The sequence below is a fragment of the Phaenicophaeus curvirostris genome, chromosome 1, assembly GCF_032191515.1.
Source record: "Phaenicophaeus curvirostris isolate KB17595 chromosome 1, BPBGC_Pcur_1.0, whole genome shotgun sequence".
Lineage (NCBI taxonomy): Eukaryota > Metazoa > Chordata > Aves > Cuculiformes > Cuculidae > Phaenicophaeus > Phaenicophaeus curvirostris.
Window position 1 is genome coordinate 35,423,386 of NC_091392.1, and position 6,334 is coordinate 35,429,719.

At 41.1% G+C, this 6,334-nt stretch overlaps 1 long non-coding RNA gene across 1 annotated transcript; it reads left to right on the forward strand.

Moving 5' to 3' along the window:
- Positions 1 to 1,064: 1,064 nt before the first annotated feature.
- LOC138716879 (uncharacterized) lies at positions 1,065 to 4,041 on the forward strand. Its single transcript, XR_011336756.1, has 3 exons — positions 1,065 to 1,101; positions 1,192 to 1,283; positions 3,972 to 4,041. It is a non-coding gene; the product is annotated as an uncharacterized lncRNA (long non-coding RNA).
- The last annotated feature ends 2,293 nt before the right edge of the window (positions 4,042 to 6,334 follow it).

A 6,334-nucleotide genomic window follows, 5' to 3' on the forward strand; every position in this document is an offset into this window, starting at 1 on the left:
TCTCTCTGCCTGCCATTGCTCACTCAATACCTCACGCAGAGGAAATTCCTTTTCCTCTTCTGACTCACACTCCTGCTTGTTTTGGTTAAGGGCATTTACAAGCAATGGTTTGTGCCCTTTAGCCCAAAGATTCACTGGCCAGATTGAAGAGCAGGAGAGCGGCATAGGCTGTGTTCAGTCTTAGAGCAATGGGAGCAGCTGGGGGAGCCTTGACCCCTGTGCCTTGCTCCATACACTGCGGGATCCTGTCACCACTCTGTGCCCAGTCAGGGCTGCACCGTGATTTCTAACCTCATCCCTTGTTCTTTAAAGGAAGAGCAAATTAATGGAGGCAGACGGCGACACTGCTGGGCATCATAGGAAATGGGCAAAAGCTGGCACTGTGCTGCCTCGTGATATAAGAGCTGAAAGTTTCCATTTTGGTCCTCATGTACATCTGCAAAATTGTCAATCAATGCTGGGTTTGTTGCACAAGAAAACGTGAGAAGAGCTCGCTGGTACATTCCCAGCAAGCAATCTTGTGTAAGTGCTCAGCTTCTCACACTCCGCTGCTTGCTCAGTCAAGAAAATGTGCTCCTCTTTGGCAACAGTCGAGATCCCTTGCACAGGGCTCAGTCTCCTCGTTCTTTCTCAAAAGTAGCGCAGCAGCTTTTCCTGCCTCCTTATTTCCTAGGCTATACTGCCATGAAATTGATGCCCACTATTACAAGCATGTGCTTTACGTAGTGAATCAAAAGGAGTGATTTTGAAGCATCCAGAGTAAAAGTGGTTGCTTGGATGTTCCCAGTGTAGAAATGTCCTAGATGGATGCCAGCATCCAGCCATGGGCTGGTCCTGTCATATGCCACCAGGTATTTATTTATCATGTCATTTCTTCTCATCTTGCTCTGGCAGTTGCAGTATAACCGGCAGGAGAGGCAGGCTTTTTTGACTTAAAATAAAACAAAACAAAACACAACATAAAACTACAGAGTCCCTTGTGCTTTTTCAGCCTCCTTTACTGCTACCTCTGCCTGGCATGAATTCAATAATAAGAGAAAGCATTAACCCTACAATCAGCACAATCCACTGGGGTACCCTTTTATTTATTTTTGGAAACTGGTACGTTAATATGTGCATGTCCTTTTTCCCTAAATCACAGCAAAAACCTCAGCACATAAGAGAGAAAATCATGTTTTAACTTGTTATCAGATCGGAAAATAAGAAAAGTCTCCCTGTGAAAAGGTGCAAGCAAGCAAGGAGAAAACACAGCAGGAAGCAGCGAACTCCCTGCCTTTTACAAGGTTAGTACAAAAGCCATTTTAACAATTAAATGTTTTATTTTCTGATTCCCTTCACCCCATTATATTCAAAGGAGATTTTTTTCTGGGTTACTCAGCTAAATAGGAGGAAGACACACAAAACCAAACTTTTTTCGGATGTTATCACATACAGTGAGATACCAGCCAGCTTTGTGGATTTTTGTAACAATGGATGATCCTTCTCCCACAGGTTTCTGCTTTAAAGTAATTGAGGTAGCTAAAGTGTCTCTCCTTTTATTCTCATAGCTGCAGTCTGCAAGTGACTATACAGGAAAATAAAGTCTTTCATTTTTTTCTGAGTCTGAGTAGGAAGGAAACCTTTATATCTCAGGCAATACCAAAGTCCCTAGAAAAGAAAGTTTCCTAGATTTAGGGAGCACAAAACTTACAGTTGTGGAAAATGTTTTCTAGGTGAGAGGCAGCAGTTCTCAGACAATGACAAAATGCAAGTCCAGAATAGCACAAAACAAGAGCTGTTCTGGGCAGTGAAGCAGAGCTGACTGGAGCAGCTGTTCTGGGGACTGTAAAGTATACATTCTCAGACTCAGGGGCAGGCAATACCCCTCAAAGTCTGCTTCTGAGAGGCTAAATTTGGAGACCCCAAAATTAGAGATTGTTTGTGAAAATATAAGCCTGGGTGGAAAATTTTATACTGCACATAAGAAACATGCCATTTTCACAGGCTTATAACCAGTTATGCCTAAGCCACCACTTCTGCAAATATGAGAAAACCACCCCTCTTTGATCAGGATGAACTTATTTGACTAGTCAGAGTTCACAAACTAAGGCAAACATAAAACCTGAACACAAAGAGTTGCAGAATTATAGCCTAGTATGAGAAAAATAGTCACCTTGTGGCAGAAAAGCTCAAAAAGAGCTTCACCAAGAAATGTTTTTAAAAGCAGTCCCAAAGAAACAGACTTTAAATTTCCTTAGTTGAAGTATTGTTGTTTTTCCTTGAGAACTGTGAACTGAATGAGGCATGATGGCTCTCCTCCTTTTTCAAAACCAGTCTCTAGGGGCATTTTTGGAGGTAAAAGCCACACTGTGGGAAACCCAAAGCCCCTCACATTGGGATGCAGCCCCCAAAGGGCACCAGACGATGTGGGAGGACTTAACCCATGGCACAGTCAGCAGGAAATTACTTCGGCCACCCTGTAGGTTGGTAACTTGCAGATGTCACTTGTAGGAGCCACAATGATGTCCCACACCAGCACTTCTGTCCTCCCCATGCAGGCAGGTAGAATTTTCTTACTCAGACACATGAAATACTTGGGGGAGATTAATCAGCTCCTAACTATGGATAGGTTACTGAGCTAATTACTAAGAAGACGTTCATCTGTGTGACTACATGATATATATGTTGTGTGATGGTATGGACATATGACAACTCAGTCTGCTGGTACCATTACTGAGCATCTCTCTGGGCAGGGCTTGATGCTGCACCTTGACATGGACTGACACTATTATCTGGAAGCAGTTTCAGTTACTGGCATTTCCTTAATCATCCTTCTTTTTTTATTTTTCCTATCTCTCTTACTTTGGTTCCAGGTATTAGGAACAATGTCATATTCTTGATATACATTTAATTTGCCTGTATTTCCCCACACACACACACTGTTTGTACAAAACCAGTCTGTCAGTTCCTACCTCAGAGAGTTAACACTCTGGCTTTCTTCAATATCTTTTTGACCCCTACTAGAAAATTCATTTTGATGAATTATTTATGTCTGGAGTTCCCCAAGGAATTATCATTTGTATCTTCTATAGTGTCTGCCTGTCACCAGCTATTACTGAATTACATCAGCTGGACAGCAGCTGCCAGTAACCAAACCAGGTTCCTCCTGCACTGTGGCTTTTTGCATCATCCAGAAGACACAAACCAACCAGCTCCTGGAGCAGGTTATTTTACAAGCCTGCTCCCTTGTTCATTTTAGAAGTTAAAGTTGGGTTGAATTTATTTCCTAATAACCTTGGTATGAAAGGCAGTAATTAAAAAAAAAAATTTAAAAAAATAGATACTGCTACTTGCCTGTATTTAGGTGGGCAGATAATGCCAATATAAAAATCTATCCCAACCTCGTACCAGAATATGGATGTATCTGGCTACACTCATTGTCAAGCAGAAACTGGGTTCTCCTAAGCCAACTTAATTCAAACATCACCTTCAGAAAGCAAACATACTCACAAGATCCCTAAGACCTCCTTGAAAAGTAAAATAAGCCCTTGGGTGTGAATATTTACTGATTCAGAAGTGGGCCTTGGTTGTCATCTCCTCAGTCATTTATGCGAAGCTAGACTGTAATCTTGTCATATTTTCCAGTCACCACAGAAGTGGCTTAAGGTCCTTATTGTCAGAGCAATTAAAAGCTTCACAGAAGCCCTTTGAACATGGCTTCTAGTACACCCTGGCAATAATAAGTGCTTATGTGCATTAAACAGGCAATAAAATCTTCATAGGACGGGAGTTCTCATCAGATAAAACCTTTGCTTACAGAAAATCTAAATGTAGACCCGTTTCCCTTGTTTAACTGATTTTTTTTCAGTGAATTGTCTGTGAGTTTGAAAATGAAACCTCTGTGTAAAATTTTTGCAGTGTTTTCAGTTTCACGTTTAAATCCACTTCCTCTGGCTTCTTTAATTTTTAATCTATTTTCTCCCTCTCTCCAGGTTCCTGTGGCAAAATAAGTGAGTGCCAAAAAGGAAAGAAAGAAAAAACTGTGAAGCATAGGAATAGAAGCAAAAGCAAACACTAACACTCAAAAATTCAAGCTTTGACAATAATTCAAAATAAATATTCAAAATGTGTTTGGAAAATGTTTTTTTCCAGCTTTAAAGCAGCCATCCATACTACTTTCTTCTCCTTCCATTCACTGTATTCTCTTAGCTCATCCAGGAAACTTTGTATTGAAGCAAAGCACAGAAATAATCCCAAGCAGAAGTCTCTCTTTGCAAGAAAACTGCATTCTTTGGTACAGGAGGGACTTCACTGTTAAACAGACAAAAAAGAATGGGCTGTGAAGGATTACACTGAGGCTTCCTCCCTGGTCATTAATGTGGGCTTTGTGGTTTTTTTAGAGAAATCCCTACGTTTGGGATGCACATCTCACAGAAATACTAGCATTAGGGGTCAATGCAGTCTAAACATAACACCTTTGAAGTTAGCCTTCAAACCTTGACTTCAGCTCGTTAGTGAATCCTACTGAACCCCTGTCACCAGCTGCAACCCTTTTCTGAGGGACATAGGAGTTGGAATTGGCAGAGGCAGGGGCCAGCCCATGTCTCACTTTTTCATTATACAGGATATGAGCACGCACTGTGAAGTTCAGCCTCATTATTAGTTCCTTACATGCATTAAATCCACTCTGCTTTCAACAGCTGCTTCACTATTATCATCATCCTTCTTTGTGCCTTTTTAAGAGAGTAAGAACAGTGTACCTGAGTGCTCAGTATAAAACACTCCAATACAAGATTGCCAGGTATGGCACACAGTACCACCACATCTGATGGGATGTCTCTCAATTAAGTGTGTAGAAAAACAGTATTTACCATTTCACATGCTTTTGATAGCACTGAGGACTCCGAACACTTAGAAAACCATAGCAATATTGATGCATGCCCTGCAAATTTGTTAGTCTAGGACTTAAATCTGCTTTTTCTAATCTGTTCCTTCTAAGTTTATAGGAATTGTTTTCTGTATTGATTTGGGGTTTACAACATCCTTCTTTCCAGATATAGCTCTGAGACTAAAAATTCTATTTCAGTTAGAAGTCAGAAGAATTAACGGTATAAAAACAATTCTAGGAGCAAGGATTTGAAGAAAAACACCAGTTATAGCCATGAAAGCTGGCAGGATAATAGTCAAAACATCTGGGGTTTGGGGTTTTTTTTGATGCAACAGCAACACCTTGATCCCTCAATGTCAACTAGAGCCAAGGGCACCACATCTTGAAACATATCTTTGAAAAATCAGTGCTGAACAGGATTGTTTTTCCTTACAGTCACATAATTCCTAGTGTTTTCCTAAAAGCTCCAGCTTCTCAAATTACATGTACTAATGAGAATCATGTGGTTCCGTTTCTCATGTTAAGGTAATGGAAATCTAACAGAACAAAGTCAAGCAGTTAGATACCAGCCAAGAGAAATTTTCCTGTAACTTGTATCTCATCTGCTGTGTGGGGCAGAAGGGAGGAGAGGCAGGGGAGCAGCCAAAGGACTGAGGAATGGCCCTAAGCTGCCAGTGTGACACAGAGGAGAAAAATCCTGGGATGTACTGGGCGGAGTACCATAGTGGGCAGGGAGAGGTACTTTTCTTACAGTACACATCCCTGTTGGGAGCACAACCAGAATGCCATTCCCAGCTCTAACAAAGCTGAACTCAAGCTAGAACAGGTGCAGAGACCTAGTAGGATGGGCATGGGGAGTCAGTTTTACTGATGAGACAAATATAGCTTAATAGGGTTAGCCTAGCAAAAGAAAGGCTGAAGGGGATACAATTACATTGTATAAATAAATGCCCAAATACCAGCAGGACTGAAACATCATTCAAGCTATAAGACAAAGCTGGCACAAGAACAAACAGCATGAAAAAAGTCATCGACTATTTTAAGCTAGAAGCACATTTCTAACCATCAGAGAAATGATGGGTTAATACAGTCTTCGAACAGCAGCAGTAGGTGCTAGTAAGCTGAGTACTTCTATAGCAGAAAAACAGTGAATTTATGTAAGGGATTTCATTATATGGTATCTGCTGTAATAGTGCGTGTCCCTTAGGATCTATGCCTCTAGAAGGGTTCTGACTGTCATGGTTGGAAGATAGAAAATAGGTAAATGTAAACTCTAAAAGCTAAGATCCATGAAAGCAGGTAGCTGTTTACCGATGGCAATAGAGTTGGATGAAACCAGAGAGAGGAAAAAGTGATCCCTTGTTTATTGCTTATTATCCTTCCTTTGTAGCCACCATCACCCCTGTCTCTCTGATTTGCCCACCTACAGAGAGGCCAACTCACCAGGACTTCCTCAGCTTTGGTCAA